Source organism: Octodon degus, unplaced genomic scaffold (assembly GCF_000260255.1).
Source record: "Octodon degus isolate 3935 unplaced genomic scaffold, OctDeg1.0 scaffold00061, whole genome shotgun sequence".
Classification (NCBI taxonomy): Eukaryota; Metazoa; Chordata; class Mammalia; order Rodentia; family Octodontidae; genus Octodon; species Octodon degus.
In genome coordinates this window covers 10,926,557-10,944,255 of record NW_004524637.1, presented here as the reverse complement: position 1 = coordinate 10,944,255, position 17,699 = coordinate 10,926,557, and the positions used below count along the sequence as shown (strand labels likewise).

Sequence of the window (17,699 nt, the reverse complement as noted above, 5' to 3'; positions counted from 1 at the left end):
CCCGGCCCTCCCGGCTCGGCCGGGTCCGCTCGGAGCAGCCTGCCCGCCCAGCTGACAGCCTTCGCTTCTGCGAGCGCGAGGGAAGGCGGCGGTGCCTCGGGCCCGGCGCGGGTGGAACAGCCGGGCGGGCGGCGGCCTTGCGGTCGAGGTGGCGGTGCTGCGGCCAGAGCCGGCGGTGGGCTGGAACGGAGAGGAATCGCATTCGGTGTGTCGGTGTTCCGGAGACGCTGCCGCTGGATTCCTGGCCAGCTGTCTCGGGAGCCCGTGCACGCACCTTGCGGTCTGCCGCACGGTCGCAGGAGGTGCATGGTGAAGATCCGGAGAGAACACCTAAATTTAGTTCGTTCACTTGGAGGGCTTCTGCCTAAGCTGTTGGAAGAGATACAGTATTTTTAGCTGATATGTTTTGTTTGGGGAGATCCAGATTTGTATTTAATGTTTTCTAAGTCAACTCACGGGGAAAATATTTCAGATTTTTCAAAGCAGGAGGTTTCATTGTCATTAGGCAGCGCTCTCACTTAGTTGTAAATTGCGTTATTTGATTATCCGGCGAGAAGTCAGTAGTTCTTTAAAGCAGGAGAGAGTCACTGGGAATGTTCGTCAGGATTTCTGTGACCAGGATTTCTGAAGCTCTACTGTTCTTTATTAACACCGTATCATTGAGTCATGCACGTTTCGGTTGGCTTATAATATTTGCATTGACAGAGGCACGCAGCAGCAGCGCACGGCTTACTTCCTCCTCAGAACAGGTACTAGATTACTGGACAGTCCGGTAGGAATGCTGCAACTAGAACACTTGATGAAGCACTTCTCAGTATCATGGTAACTTGATTGTGTCAACTTCAGATTTATGCTCTATAACCTTTTAAAACGACCTGATTCTTGTCATCCTTATTTGCCTGATACTTGGTTTTGTGTGGTTATTTGGTAATACTCTACTATATTGAGGTTCAATTGCTTGCTTATTGCTGTACTAGTAAAACATTAAAAGATAGGTCTTTAAAAGGTGAGAGCTGAAGTGGAGGCTCATAGCTATCATTTTGAGTAATAAAAGGACGAAGCAGAGATGCTCGCAAATAGTCAATCAGTTTGTTAAAAATGAATAATAGTTTCAGTGATTACTTTTATATTTGGAAACAGAGTTATTGCTGTCCAAAAACCCCCCCACTTTATAAAATTAGATTTTCACTGGTACATTCTTAAAATAATTGAAAGCCTTTATTAACCCTACTTTAACTTTTTCATGTACTTGTTTTTGGATGGAGAGAAGAGAGCCTTGCTTTTCTTTTTCTTTTTTCTTTTTTGGTACAAGGTCTACAGGGTCTCACTACACAGATTGGACCTGTAATGATCCTCTTTTTTTCAGCCTCCCAAGCGCTGGGATTACAGGCATGCGCCACTGTGCCAGTAGCCTTCTCAACTTGTCCCTGGGGTGGGGCCAGCACAGCATTGATCCCTGGTCTACTGGGTCTGCCTAAGCAGGCACTTCAGTCAGTTGAGCTCTCTGGCTGGCCCTCCTCGCTCTTCTTGAACTAGAAAAGTTTTTTCTTCTGCAAAGTAGAAAGCATTTGTTTTCCTGCTTGTTTTGCTGCTGAAGTCAGTAGATGTTGAATGTCTTTTTAAGAATTTAGCCTTGTTCGTCTTTTGTTTCATTTTTGAGATGTGGAGGAAGTGGAAGAGAACAGAAAAGTATTGAAAGTTCAAAGGTTCAAGTAGAAGGCTTCATTTAGAAATAATTTTCATGTACATATAAATCTAGAATAATGTTAAAATGATCTTGTAAATGACTTAATCTAGGAAATTGACTTATCTTGGTCACTCAGGAAAAATTTCAAGGGTAGGGCCATTTACTGGTTTAATTAGATTGATTTTATACCTGTAACTGTTCGGGTAATTTGTACATTTACATATGTTTTGTCAGTTTCAGTTGAGCCCTATTCTAGTAGAATTCATGGTTTATGTATGAGTGGTTCTGTTATGTACATCGGATAATGTAGTAAATACAGACAGTGGAAATTCTGATTATGCTTTTAGAACATGTGCTAAAGATCTTATTCTTTGGTTTAGTTATTAAGAGATTCTGTTCACTGTATGTATTGATGCTTTTCCTGTTGTTGAATAAAATTGCATCAAGCTTTTTGTGTGTCGTGAAGCTCTTTGCTACTTAACTCCAATTTCTTACTTTCATGTAGTCAAACTAAAGCCTAGGCTTTGAAATTTACTGCTTACCTCCTGGTAGTTGGCAGAGGTGTGTAAATTGGGTGTGGGCTTTTTTTTTTTCCTCAGTCACCGGTTTGTTTCCTGTGTGGACAGTACTTGGGCAGGAATGGGGAAAGGATGGCATAGGTGCTGGTGTCCTGCTCTTGATCCTGCAGTCTCCAGATATGTTCAGCAACTGGAGAATAGGAACAGGCAGATGGAACTGCACCACTTCTCCCCTGGCTGCAGTCTTGATTCTGTGGGCGCTGTCGCGCAGCTCTGTTGGGTATTAGTTGGTGGCAGCACGAGACAGTAGGGACTGAGAGACCCCTTTGCCTACTTAAAAATCTTAATTTACTTTTCAGAATTTAAAGCTTCATCTGTAGGTAATAGCAGGGTTGGTTTTGAAATGCACTTACACAGTGGCATGCAGCGAGTCCTCTGCCCATAAGCCTTGGTTGGCAAGGTCAGAATCTTGCCCTGGTAGCGATCATTTTGTTCACACTGGTGCTGAGAGGCAAAGCTTCTTGTCCTCACTGAGCTCACTTCTTCATTCTGTGGATTTTTACATGAAGACATACTGTTTGGCAAACACTGTACTAAGTTGTAGAGTGAGCACATTTGTTAAGAAATAAAGGAGTTTGTTTGGCGAGGATTGCATTTTTGCACGTGAGTCGTCCTCAAACGATGTTCCAAGCGCTCTGATAGTGGTTATAAGAAAGACCTTCCCTCCTGCTAGTTGCTAGTTGTTCTGCTGCACCCTGACTTCTGCCCTCCTTGTTGTCACAGTGCCTAGAACACTGCCTTAAGGCCTTTGCATGCACCATTCCTTCTCTCTAGGAAATGCTTTAAAAATCCTTTTTACCTGATCACCTTATTAGCTTTCAATTTTTGCTTAGCATTTCTTCTTATAATTCTCTTTGATCCTCCCAGATTAGGGCAGGCTTCCATTATCCGTGTGACACTTCATCCTGAATCTTTTATTGCATTTATTACAGTTATGATTAAACATGATTGAAATAATTATTGGGTACATCATTACCTTACTGGATTGTCCCTGCAAGAGAGAGGAGGTCTTGTTTATCCTGCTTAGGGCAGTTTCTCAGCTCTCAGCACAAGTGTGTAATGTGGTAGGTAAATGTAATGCAACAGATAGCTTGCATGATTGGCTCTGTGAATGAGCACAGAGCCACCAGTAGGCAGCAAGGTGTGTGAAAGGAGTGATGTTTGGAGGAACCTTGTAGGCGTCACAGGAGACTCCTGTTAGCTGGCTCTAAAGATGAAGGGGATTTCATCAGAAGGCAAAGAAGTAAAAAAAGTGGCCATGCACACGAATGTACAGGTGCATGAAAGAAGCCTTTGATGTGAGGTCTGTTTGGGGGTCAGTTGTTTGTAAATATGATCACATTTGGTAATGGCAGGTTGGGATGGGGAGAGATTGTAAGTCAGTCATGGTGTGAGGAGATCCTTAAGGAAGAGTGCAAAAGGAACCTATGCACCTGTAAGGTGAGGGCATCAGAGAGGATATAAAGTAGGAAGCGGGTCCACTGTACCTGTTCTTTTTAGCTGAAGGCATTCTCAGGAATCAGGTACAGCATTTAGAAACAATCGTTGGGGGAGGGAAAAGCAGGAAGCCTTCTCTTTCCAAGGCCATGTGTACTGCCACTTTAGCCGTTGCCCTCTGCCGTGGCTATGTCTCACCCAAAACACTGGCGAGCTTGGGGGAGAAGGACAGAGGTTGCTGCAGCACCTGTGACTGTTAGGCACTTTCTCCAGGTGCCTGTAATGGGGGAACATGGCCTGTGCATGCCTCTGCGTTCCACTTGGACAGAATTGGAAGACCCTAATTTATTCCAATACCTTGCCTTCCAGGGAATCTCAACTTTCTAACTTCAAAAAGTAGAAATATGCAGAGCTAGGTTGGTTGTGAGACCCAGCCTTAGAGTCCATCATAGCTAGTGAGGATAGAGAATGTTTTTCATTGCATTTGTTATTTGAGAGTTGTTATGTAAAGTTATTTTTAAATAATTCTTATTAAGAAATAGAGATTGTTTTGAGAAATTGGTATTTATGATGTTTATTTTTGCAGAGTAAATTTATATGAACAAAGGTTTGTGATGATTACTGATCTAAAGAAATTTGTCTATCTTAAGTTTCCTCAAAATATAATAGAGATATTTTGACTACTCTAAGCATATTAACTCATTTAATTCTCAAAACAAGCTTTTGAGGTAGGTGCTACAATTATCCTATTTCAGTGGTGAGGAGACAGGTACAGAAAGGTTAAATAACTCTCCCATTGTGATACAGCCAAGAATTGGAAGAGCTGGGAATTTTTCACTAGAAAAAAAATTGTCTTTGGAGTGACTATTGTGTTTCAGGCTTTAAAAAACCCCCAACAACTAGGGATTAAAGGAGAGAACAAGTAGATAAGGGCCGTGTTCTAAAACGATGTACTAATCTATTGGTGTACAGAAGAGTATTCATGTAGGAGGCCTCCTTGAAATGTTCTTGAGTGACACCTGGGAACTTGGGTTGAGGGGTGTCCCTTCACTGCAAGTGGTAAGAGTCTCTTATTATGTGTAAACTGTTTATATAAACAATGTGAATTTTACTGAACGCCTGCTTTTCCCCCTGGAAGTTTGAAATTTTCATATGTGCATGGCAGGGGTGTTATTGCGGCAATAAAACATTTCCACAAACCCAGTGGCCTAAAACAGTACAGATTTATTGTCTTAACAGTTCTGGAGGGCAGAGTCCAGAATCATGCTGGGCCAGCAAGGTGGTGATGATTTTTTGACAGTCTTTGTGTTGTGATTATTTATATGGAAAAATCCTAAGAAATTTATAAAAAATAACTTAGAATCAGTATTTTAATAAGGTTTCAAGAATCCAAGGTGATTATAGAAAAATTAGGCATTTCTGAACACAAATAATTGCATGTTGAGGTAAAAATTACCATTTACAATAACAAAATATAAACTCTGGAATAAATTTAACAAAACATGTGCAAGAAGGTTGCTCAGAGAAATAAAAGAATACCTAAAGAAACGGGGAGATAAACTATGTTCATGGAGTAGATGACTGTGCTGTAGTTAGGAGTTTTGCAAGGGGAACTGTCCAGTACAGGACACATTTTATAAGATTATGTTACAGTGAATCACCCAAAGAGTCATATAGAAAGAGAGGGCAGGAAATCTGTCCATACACTAAAGACCGAAGCATCCAGTGGAGGCCCTGATTCCCATGGTAGTTTTCTACATGAGTCCCGCTGAAGACCTAGAGCCCATGACAGTGCCTTCTGTAGGCCTGCTTCATGGCTCTGCACTGGGAAGGCTCACTGGTCAAGCAGGGGTGGAAGCTAAAAGGTCTGTGCCAGGGGGATGAAGGTTCTGTGCCAGTAGGCTGAGGGATCTGCACTGGAGCCAGGAAGCAGTGCTCAGAGTAAGAGCCAGAGCTCCCCTGAAAAGCATCACAGTGAGCCCCAGCAACAGTGAGGTCCCAAGCTCCTCCAGTGATGAGGAAAGCCGACTTCCCATCATGAAAGCCAGTGGACAAGTGTCTCCAGAGGGTGCACTGAGCAGGCAGGAAGCCAGGAAGCGATGCTCAAGGTGAGGATCAGAGCTCCCCAAAGTGAACCCTAGCCATCCTCAGTGAGAAGGAGCTCCTGAGCCCCTTCAATGATGAGCACAGCCAAGTTTGCCCGAAAGCCAGCAGGACAAGCTGCTCCAGGAAAACCAACAGGCCCCTGCAGCCTCCAACAGCTCCCAACAGCAGCTCCTCTTCTTCCCCAGTACTACCTCTTAGGCTGCCAACAACAATCCCCAGGTGGGCCTCCCACACCCAGCACCACACTAGTTCAGTTCAGCTGGATGCTACAAGTTGACCAGCACTTGTCAACCCACCATACTCAGCATTTAGAAAAGTGTCAGTTCTCTTTAAATCATTGTCTAAATCAACATGATTCCAGTCAACATCCTGGAAGGTGGTTTTTTTTTTTTTTTTTTGTGTGTGTGTGTGTGTGTGTGTGTGTGTGTGTGATTGACAGGCTGATTTTAAAATATTTAATGAAATGCAAAAGACCTTCCCCAAATCAATACAGTTCTGATTGAAAATCTTGGAGGTCTTATAGAAACTGATTTTTGGCCAGGTGTGATGGTGCACGTCTATAATCCCAGCACTTGGAGGCAGAGGCACGAGGATTGCTGCAGTTTTAAGATCAGGCTGGGCTGCATAGTAAGACCCCTGCCTCCAAAACAAAACAACACAACAGTAAAACCCTGGCTACTCTAAAGCTACAGTTATTGAGGCAGTATGGCATTAGTGTAAAGCAGATACAGATTACTGAAGTCCAAAAATAGGCTTATTCATGTGGCAGGTGATTTTTAACTTCAGTGTCAAGGTAATTTTTTGGGGGGAAAGGTAGTGTTTTCAACAATGGAATACACCTTGACTCTTATCTCATACTGTACACAAAAATTAATTTGAAGTGACTATAAAACTGAATTTAGAGCTGAAACTATAAATCTTTTAGAGGAAAACATGAGAGAAAATTTTTGGAACTGAGGCAAAGATTTTTTGGATAGAACACAAATAACATTTCATTTTAAGGATAAAATTACAGAAGTAGATACCAAAATTAAAAGCTTTTGCTTTTCAAAAGAAAATGAAAAAGCAGGTCATAGATTGGGAGAAAATATCTGATAAGGGCTTTTGCTTAAAATGATGTACTATACTGTAGCCTATTAGATAAAATTTGTATATGGATGTTTATAGCAGCTTTATATGTAGTAGCCAAGCACCGGAAACAATCCAGGTAGCCGTCACTTTGATGAGTGGGTAATGAAAATAGTTCACCTGGAGAATGAAACAATACTTTGTAAGACAAATGAGTGAACTGGTGGTATAATCAGTGACATGGATGAGTCTTAAAGGCCTATGCTTAGTGTAGTAATCCTTGTATACAAGATTACATAATGTGATTTCAGTTAATACAATGACAGTCTTATCTATAATACAAGATAAGATTTAGGGGGCAGGAAGTAGGTTCTGTGATTGCCTGGCATTGAGGTGAGGGAAATCATTTTAGAACTACAATGTTTATAAGTATTTTGTTTTATTTATTTTGTGGTGTTAGCAGGTACTATGGAGTATACAAGTTTTTAATTTTTTTATTTCAATGTATGTGACATATATACTCTGAAATTACTTTTTTTTCTGTGAATATAAATTTAATGGTCTAAGTAAAAAATTTTAAAAACAGTGCTCTCCTTAGGACATGTTTTAACAAATGAAAAAAATCTTTTTTTTTTTTTCTGTTTATTTTATTTTTATTTTTTTTTGAAAAATCCTTGCTTAGTACTTTTTTTTTGGAGTTTTTTTTCTAAGTCATTTAGAATACAAATGAGTACGTTTTAAAAAACATGGAAATAAGGGATTTAATGTTTTCCTTGAATTATTCATATATAGCCCATAAGGTTGATTGTAGCCATCTTTACATTTTGGTGCTTCTAGTTGTAGGATGTTGCTAGTCATTGTAATAACCTGTATAGATATGAAATATAGTATACAGGTAAGATTGCCGTTATATTAGCCAGAAGAATTGCACTTAAATGCTTTTTTTTTTTTTTTTTTTTTTTTCCCATAGAGCTATGCATTGTTTTTGTTCTGTGAGACTAGGACATTTTTTGTGTCTAGTGTGAGGTCCGTGTAGGTGTCAAAACCTTGGCTTACAAGTAACTTGCTCATGAGTGTTCCACAAGAAGAGCAAACATTTCTTATAAGCTTTACCTTGATAAATGAGTGATGTCACGCAAAACAAGTAATGCGTGACGCTGAATGTCACATGGTCACAGCAGACCCAGTGATCCTTCTTACCCCCTTGGGATTGTGGGTGGTCATTCCCAGCAGTAAGAGATTATGGAGGAGCTCTTGTCTGATGAGGACAAAAAGGCAAGAGGAGAAAAAGGCAAAGGAATCTTTTACTTCAAACAAGATTAGGGAAATATGTAAAATTTGGGAAACTGCAAAATTTTTGTACAAAAGTACCACCAAAATAAAGTTGTAGCTGTGTGAATGTTGAGTCTGTTTCATGACAATGCAATATCACATTTTTGTGAAATCCTCAAAAGGAGGCAAAAGCAAGTGTTATGGGATAGGTTCTTGTTAAAGCTGAACAAAAAGGAAATTTCATTAGTGATGGTGAAAGTGGTCCTACACAGTAACCCGCTTACTTTTCTTGTTTCTGAGACAACTTTCAGAGTTACAGAAGGAAAGGTTCATTTCAGCTCACAGTTTGTAGAGGTTCAGCCCATAGTTGGCTGGCCCAAGGCAGGGTGGCGTGGCAGAGGGGCCTGACAGAGGAGGAACAGCCCATGACCTGGCAGCAGAGTAGCAGGCGACAGCAGCAGCTGTCAGCTGTTGATTAGTCGTACTCACAATGAGGGTGAGGCTCACTTACTGCCAGCACCACACACCAAGACCTGGCCACCTCTGAGAAGCCCTGCCTGTGACCGCATGAGGCGTTCAGGGACATCTGGACACAGCTGTGGCACCTTCCTCTCTTATCTTCTGCATACCAGCTACATTGGTTTTCAAAGTTAAGTGCAGATTAATTTGTTTATTTTTCTTTATTTACATTTTATGTTTTCTTTATCTTGTATTATATATTACAGTAGTGTAAACATTTTTAAATGAATATTTTTGGGTTTTGGAATGAATAATCTGAGTTTGCATTTCTTATGGGGAAATTTATTTTGATGTACAAATGCTTTGGGCTACAAGTATGTTTCTGGAATGAATTATGTTCACAAACCAAGATTTCTCTCTGTTCTATATATGCAATATAATCTGTATATTTGTGCTGTGTGTGTCTGTGGATGTGTACATACATTATGTATGTATATTTATCCATATATATGTCCACCCTGCCTTCCTTCGATGTGGCACCAGTGCCTTGGAAATCATTACTTGGGGGAAATTCAAAGCATGGTAATTCAGCCTGGCCACTTACCTAAAGAGTCTTCAGTTTGAGTGCCTCCCAGTTTAGGAAGCTATTTGAAGGCAGATCTATGTCATTTTTTGTCTTAGGAAATAGGAAATTTGGATCATGTCTTCATTTATCATAAATTTGCTGCAGTTTCTTGAACATGCCAAAAATCTAGGGAATTTGTCAAAAAATTAAAATTAATTGGTTGGTGGTTGAAGGAATTCCCTTGTCATAGATTTGAAAAGATCCCCCAATTTCATTAGCTTTCTTTTTGCCACACTCAGTTATTGCTCTGTTAATAGATATTTCTGGGCAACTCAATATTGGAATCAAAGACTTTTTCCTTAAATATGTATCTTATAGTAATTCTTTATTATGACTAATATTGTGTATATATATATATATATATTTTTTTTTTTTTTTTTTTTTTCTTTCTTAGAAGGGTCTTACTGTGTAGTTCAGGCTGACTTGAACTCGCTATGTAGCCCCAGGCTGGCCTCTTAACTCACAGTGATCTTTCTGCCTCAGTCTCCAGAGCTGGCATTACAGGCATATAGCACCATGCCTGGCCTGTACTCTGATTTCGAAATGTAGTTCTCAAGGGATCATGTATTTGGCTGGGTAGAATGAGACAAACTTGTGGATTATATTTAATGGCAGATCATGCAACATGAAGTTGATCCAGTAGATAATAGGACCTCTACCAGCTTAATATACATTCTTCTTTTAAGAATGTGAAAGACAAGTGTGTTTGGTTACACTTGCTTGTAATCTCAAGTAGTTGGGAATCTGGCAGGTGGATGGAAAGTTTGAGACCAGGCTGGGCAATTTGGCAAGATCTTGTGCCAAAAACATCTGGGAGGGCCAGCCAAATAGCTCATCCAATTAAAGCGCCTGCAAGCAGGTGCAGGGGCCAGGGATTTGGTCCCCTGGTCTGCCATGCCGGCTGCACCCCCAGGGTGCACTGAGGTGGCAATTGAAACTGGGCGTGTGGATTACCCCTGTAATCCCAGCTCTTGGGAGGCTGTAAACAGGCAGATAACTAGGAGTCTGATCTATTAGTGAGACCCTGAACACCCTGTAGACCCTTCCCTGAAATACAAAAAACAAAACAAAACAAAAAAAAAACCCAAAAACCAAAAATGGATGGGGATGTAACTCAGTGATAGAGTGCCCCTGAGTGCTATCCCTGGTACAGAGAGTGTTTGAGAGAGAGAATGAGACTGAGAGAGAGACGGAGAGAGACAGAGACAGACAGACACTGACAGAGACAGATTTTAAGATTAGAATCTAAAATCAGCTTTTAGTGGGCCTTGAAATCCCCTAAAGAATAGTGTATACAATTATATATCTATAGCCCTGTATAATTATTATCCTTAGGAAAACTAAAATTGCACTATCTCAGGATAGTAAGACTTCATTAAACCTAATTAACATAGAGTTTTTGCATTTTAAACTCTTCTGTTTATTTCTCTAATCTCTAATGGAAAGTGAAGCTTAGGTTCCTGTCCTTTGGCTGGGATCCTGTGTGTGGTTTCAAGGTGAACCCTATATAATCTTAACAAGTGTTGACTATTAATAGTATTATCTGTGATGACTATCAAATATTATATATGAAGCATTTGAGTCAGGTAATATGTACTTAGTAAATGTTTGAATCTAAATCTTGCTTAAATAATTCCACTAGAGAATCTGTGCTTTGAACAGCAGTAGAAAAGAATATGGTTGGAGAGGTTTCTTACCTGTTTTTTGGTGCTGTTGGAAGTTGAAACCAGGGCCTTATGCAAGGGAGGGCTCTACCACTGAGCCACATCCCCAGCCCAAGTTAGAGATAATTTGAAATGTATGGAATCAGAGCTAGGTGCTTGCATTGCCAAATTCCTTTTCTGTTGTCTGCAGTGAGGGTGGAGTGGTTACAGTCCTGTGTGCCCTGTTCATTCCTGAACATTTCAGCTGTCCCCATTCACTAGGGATTTAGAGGAGTGAGATATGGTGCCTGTTCTTAAGGTGAAAGAATACTGTTACTGTGCTTGACCAGAATACTCGGCACATATCAGCTCTCCCCCTCGTAGATTACGGTCCAGTGGGTACTACTTGGTGTGAATACTTTATGCCAGTTCCCTACGAATCCGAGGTCCCTAAGGTTTATACACAGAGATGGGAATCCTGAATCTTAGATTGCTAACTTGGCACCATGCATGGAAGCAGAGCTGTAAGTGAGATCCGCCAGTCTGAAGACTCTTGTGTTCCTGGATCTCCTGTCAGGTGCTCTTCTACCCGAATATGCAGGAACCAACCACGAGGAGTTTCCCTGAAGTGCGGTCCTGGAGAGGCGCCCTGCCGAGCCCCTCTCTGACCGCGTTGCCTTGGCCCCTGCTGCTGCGAACAGGAGGACGGATGCTCAGCCCTCTCTCCATGAGGAGGAGGCACTGTCTTACAGTTTTCTACCATTTTGAGTTTGGTTTCATTTTAAGTCTCATTTCATCTGATTTCAGTTTAAGAAGAAGCTGTTCTGATGCCCTGTGTGAGCTGGGTGGATTTCAGAGTAATTCTCTTATGTGATGACAGGAGTACGGAGGCCAAGGAGACGTATTGCATACACGTAGAACACACGGCACACCTGCGAGTGTGTTGACACAGAGGGTGAAGAGATTGTAGACAGCACCTTTTTAATTTAAAAGTAAAGCCAAAATGGTTTTTTTTTTTTAATCACTTTTTTTTTTTTTTTTTAAAAAAAAAGGGTTGCTCTGGGCTTCAGAGGAAAGAATTCCCCCCATTCCATTTTGCCTAGTTTTACTGTTTGAATGTTTTTTGAATTTAAAATTAATTTAATTTTAGATGTAATTGATTACTTTATGAGGGTTAGCATTTTGATTCATTATCCTAGGCTGGTAAAAAGATCAATTTATCAAAATACTTGATATACTTGTGCTTCTTTATAAACTGATCTCTTTCTATTGTCATGAAATTATTTTTTTCTGAAACAAAAGGCCCCTATTTCTGCTGTTACCCCTCTTATGTCAGATTAAAATATTTTCCCTATGTAAATTTTATTGAAATACTGAGCACAGAATTTTCCCCTTAGTGAAAATTAGTTTTTACTTGGAATTTTTTTAAAAAGTACAGACAGTACCAGGCATGGTGGCACATGCCTGTGATCCCAGCATTCAGGAAGCTGAGTTCGAGGCCAGCCTAGCTGCAAAGTGAGTTTAAGGCCAGTCTGAACTGCATAGTGAGACACTGTCCCTCCTCAACCTCCCTTCCCCCCAAGACCCCCCCCCAAAAAAAAAACAAACAGAAAACAAAAACCTCAACTAATGGAACAGATAGTGATTTTCAGTTCCACAGATAAAAGCAAGATGGAGTAATTTCTTTTTTGGCCTTTATTATTTGTCTCAAATTTAGATAATTTTTTTAGATGAATTTTGACATAGTTGTGAAAGTTATGCCTATAAACAATAGGAAGCAATTTTTTTTTCTCTTTAATCTCAAATATATATTGGGCTAGTTTTTGAAAGATAAGGGTACTTTGGGTTTCTGGTCCAGGGTTAGGAGGACATCAGGCTGCTCTTAGGGGCTGACCCAGTGCCTTCAGATGAAGCTACATCTCATGCCTTTTTTTATTTTGAGGCAGAAATTTTCTAAGTTGCCCCGGCTGGGCTTGAGCCAGCTATCCTCCTGCCTCAGCCTCTCAGTCAGCTGGGATTACAGGCGTGTACTACCATGCTCGCCTAGGAGAAATTATTTAGCCTATGAGTTTAACCATAGAGGTTAGCCTATGTCAGGGTTTTATTAGGATCTGATTAAACTGATCTGGGGATAGGGAAATACTTAGTAATAACCTGCTCCATCCTGTCTCACCAGCAGAGGGTGAAGGACCAAGAAGTTATGGTGAAGTTCACACTGAGGCATCGGACTTATGGAAAGATAGAGGTGGAATCACAGAACTAGAGAACATCCCCCAGGTTGTACTACTGTACTGTGTTTTAAAGACCTGTTTTTTTAGCAGTTGTCATGTCTAGATATCAAAAACTGTAAGCCATACTAAAATGTGAAAAAAAATCGAGCAGCTTATTTCAAATTTCACAAAGTATTTTCAAAATATCTGAGATGGAAATAGGCTTGTTTAGCCTTTGCATTGTGGTAGGACAGGATGTAGTAGGTTATAGAATGTAACTGAAGAGATATGTAACACTTTTTCATGTGTTTCAGTGTATGAAGCCCAGGTATGTAATTCATATATGAATGGCTAAAGAAATCATGTTTATATTAAATAAATTTATCCACTATATACTAGTTCTTTTAATTTAAAAGTTTGAGTTTTTGTAGAGGAGAGGTTCAGTCTCAAGTATTTCCCAGGGCTAAGGAACAGCTTTTTGTATCAGTCACACTTAGCTGAGCTTGAACTCTTTTGTAGACCTTGAATATTTGTATTCAAATTATTTTTAGAATTTGCACCAAGTAGGAAGCATTACACTGATAGCATATGAGTGAGGCTTCATAGATGTCGGTGCTTTCTGAAAACATTACAAAAGGAGGTTGTAATTACTGTATAAACATGGGTTTTGTATCTTTTACCAAGTCAGTGGTGCGACAAAATGTTTGGAGGGCATATTCTTTTTTTTTTTTTTTTTTTTTTTTGGCAGAACTGGGGATTGAACTCAGACTCTTGCGCTTGCCAGGGAAGTACTTATTCTACTGAGCCATCTTCCCGGTCCCACGGAGGGCATATTCTTACAGATTTAGGAGACATAGCCAAATGTAATTCATGATTCTTAAGTGGATACTTTTTTGAAAGAGTTTTGAGAAATACATAAATAATAATTATTTTTAATTTTAGGACAGGGTCTACAGCGTCTACAGAGTCTCACTACTAGATCGGACTTGTAGTGATCCTCCTGTTTGCAGCCTCCTAAGAGCTGGGATTACAGGTGCGCACCACCACACCCAGTCTCAGTCGCTGTCTCAGCATGCCCCAGAAACAGGGCCAGCACTGGCACAGCAGGTCTAGGGATTGAACTCCCGACCCTTGTGTCTGCCTAAGTAGACGCTTTAATCTGAAAAAAAAAATAAGTTATTATGGGAACACAGTTGTGGAAAGTAGAGTATGCTGAGTGACAAATGATATTGAGAAGTTTGTTAGGTGTAATAATAACATTTGAGGCTTCCTTTTTTAATAAAGGGATTTATGCTGAAGGGTTTAGGGATCCATAATATTTGAAATTAAGATACTTAAACCTAAAAGGATGAAGAAAATGTGGCAGAATAGTAAAGTTTTTGAAACTAGATAGTGGATACACTATACTATTCTGTCTTTCCTCTGGATTATAGTTTTTTTGCATGAGGAAACTTAAGCTGCCAGCAAAGAAAAGGGTTCATTTTTTACTTTAAAAATGTACATTTCTCCTCCTTAGATAAACTTCTCTCTCTCCCTCTCTCTCTCTCTCTGTGTCTCTCTCTCTCTCTCTCTCTCTCTCTCTCTCTCTCTCTCTCTCTCTCTCTCTCCATGCATTATAATCTTGAATGAGTATTTTTTGACATGTATTGACTACTCTGAGCATGTGGAGTGTCAGTGAAACATACTAAGAAAATGATTTTGAAAGTCATGAAATGATTGTAAAGATGCTGTGATTAGCTTTTGGCTCTTAATGATGTATCAACATGGTAGGGTGGTGGATAAGAAAAAGGATTATCATGGAATTCTGTTCTTTATTAAAAAAAGGCATTGGAAAGTGTAGTAATTGGTGATCTTCTAATTTTTAAAGAAAATATTGAGAAGAACCATAAAAATATACCAGAATCTCTATGGCTAATCATTATCTTGGATTTTATTCAGGAGTTACTTAGAGAGGTACAGTGTGTCCTTCCTATCTGTGGGTTCTGCATTGGTAGATTCAACCAACTGCAGATTGAAAATACTTTAAAAAATTATGTCTGAATTAAACTTCTATAGACTTTTATTGTCATTATTCCCTAAATATTATACATTCATTTGCATAACATTTACATTCTGAAGTATAATAAGTAATCTAGAGATGCTTTTAAATGTGCAGGAAGATGAATGTAGGTTGTGTGCAGATAGTTTGCTGTTACAATCCATGGGGTTGGGTGGGTGAATCTTGGAACCAGTCCCCTGTGGATGTGAGGGACAGCAGTGTTACTGTCCACACAGCTCTCCAAGTTTCTGGGGGTGGGGGTGGGGGTGGGGATGGCAGTGGTGGTGAGACTGTGAAAGGATGGAGAAGTAGAACAGACCAAAAGCTGAGGTTAGCCCTCTCTCCAGCTGGGAGGAAAGGAATTCAACCACTTAGGGCATTTATTCATACATTTGGTAGTTTGATGTCATTTGACATTTTTTGCCATCAATTTCCACCTACATCGGCTCCCTACAAAATGTGTATTTTCACAGATACGGCCTCAGCTGTGGTTATGTGTAAGATACAACTAAGTGCTTTAGGAATCAAGGTTTGTGTAAGACTTGTGAATTTTTCAAAAAGTATTTTTTTTTTTTTTCAATGTCTTTGGTACAGGGTCTTACTACACAGCTCTCACTCATATTGATTCTCCTGTTTCAGCCTCCTCAGCACTGAGATTACAGGTGTGCACTACCACGTCTGGTCTTGGTGGCTGGCTTGGCGTGCCCAGGGTGAGGCAGGCACGGCATTGGGGTCCCAGATGGCTGTACCAAATAAATAAAAGATTAAAAAATTCAAAACAAGATAATAGAATAACAATGGTTAATACATTGCATATTGTTATCCTTAAATTACTTGGGGTGCAAGATAATAGTATCTAATTGTCCAAACAAGATTAGCACAGACCTTTCTTTTCAATGAACTAAATTAAAATAAATTATAAGTAAATATCTTAACTATGGTATGTGTTGCATGTATATATTTTTTGCTTTTCCCTTGTTTTCTCCCTTCCCCCATCTCAGTTTTCCTTTCCTTTTGAACAGTTCCGATTTTGCAATATCTGTTGTACGTTTTGGATAACTATTGTATATTTATAATTCTAGCTTCTCACACTAGGGAGACAATATGATGTTTACATGTGTATCTGTCTTATTTCTCTTATGAGTATGGTCTTGAGTTGCATCCATTTACCCATAAAACTCTCCAGTTTCTCCTTCTACATGGCTGAGTAATACTCTACTTTATAAACCAACTACATCTTTTTTCCATTCCTCAGTCAGTGGACACTTGAGTTGTTTCCCAGATCTAGCTATTACCAGTTGTGCTACTATAAACATGGGTGCACATACATTGTGGTGGTACGTTTTTAGTTCCTCTGGGAAGATACCCAGAAAGGGAGTGGATGGCTCAAGTGGGACCTCCAATCCTAGTTTTTTTGAGGAATATCCACACTGATTTTCACAGTTGTACTGGTCTACACTCCCACCAACAGAGGGGAAGGGTTCCTTTTCCTCCGTAGCCCTGCCAGCATTTGTTATTGGTTGATTTCTTAATGATAGCCATTCTTTCTGGGATGAGATGGAATGTCAGTGTTGTTTTGATTTGCATCTCTTGAATGACCAGAGAGGTTAAACATTCTTTTATGTGTTTATTTACTGTTTGTATTTCATCTGAGAAGTGTGCATTCATCTCAGATGTCCATTTTTGGATTGAGTCTTTCAGTTTGGGAGGTCTAATTTTTATGAGTTCTTTGTATGTTTTCAAAAGTAATCCTTTGCCTGAGAAACAACTGGCAAGCATTTTTTCCCACATTGTGGGTTGTCTCTTCACTCTTTTAGTCGTTTCTCTTGCTGAGCAAAAACTGTTTAATAAGATGAGATCCCAGTTGAAACTTTATGATAGTTTCCATGTAATTGAAGTTTTATTCACAGAGTCTTTGCCTACAGCAATGTCTTCAAGAGTTTTTACCTATTTTATCTTCCAGCAGATTTAATGTTTGTGTTTTAATAGTTAGGTCTTTGATCCATTTGGTTTTTTTAGTAGATGGTGAAAGATATGGGTCCAGTTTTAATCATCTGACATGTGCAGAGGCAGTTTTTCCAGCACCATTTCTTAGAGAGGTTATCTTTTTTTCATGGAATGTTTGGCACCTCTGTCAAAGATAAGGTGGCTGAGTATATCTGGAGTTGTTTCTGCCTCTTCTTACCTGTTCCATTGATCTTCAGGTCAGCCCCCCCCCCCCAATACCCTGCTGTTTTTATCACAGTAGCTTTATAGTACAATTTCAAGTCAGGCATTGAGATTCCCCCTGCCTTGCCTTTATTGCTCAGAATTGCCTTTGCTATTTTAGGTTGCTTCTGGTTCCACATGAATTTTAGGATTGTTTTGTCTAGTTCTTTGAGATATGCTATTAGAATTTATATTGGAATTGCATTAAATATGTTTAACAGTTTTGGAAGTATGGTCATTTTTACTATGTTAGTTCTTCCTACCCAAGAGCAAGGGATATCTTTTTCTTTTTCTTTTTCTTTTTCTTTTTCTTTTTCTTTTTCTTTTTCTTTTTCTTTTTCTTTTTCTTTTTCTTTTTCTTTTTCTTT

At 39.7% G+C, this 17,699-nt stretch overlaps 1 protein-coding gene across 2 annotated transcripts in view; it reads left to right on the top strand.

The window, feature by feature from the left end:
* Positions 1-17,699, top strand: part of Smap1 (small ArfGAP 1) — a 127,800-nt gene that overhangs the window by 404 nt on the left and 109,697 nt on the right. The window lies entirely within an intron of this gene.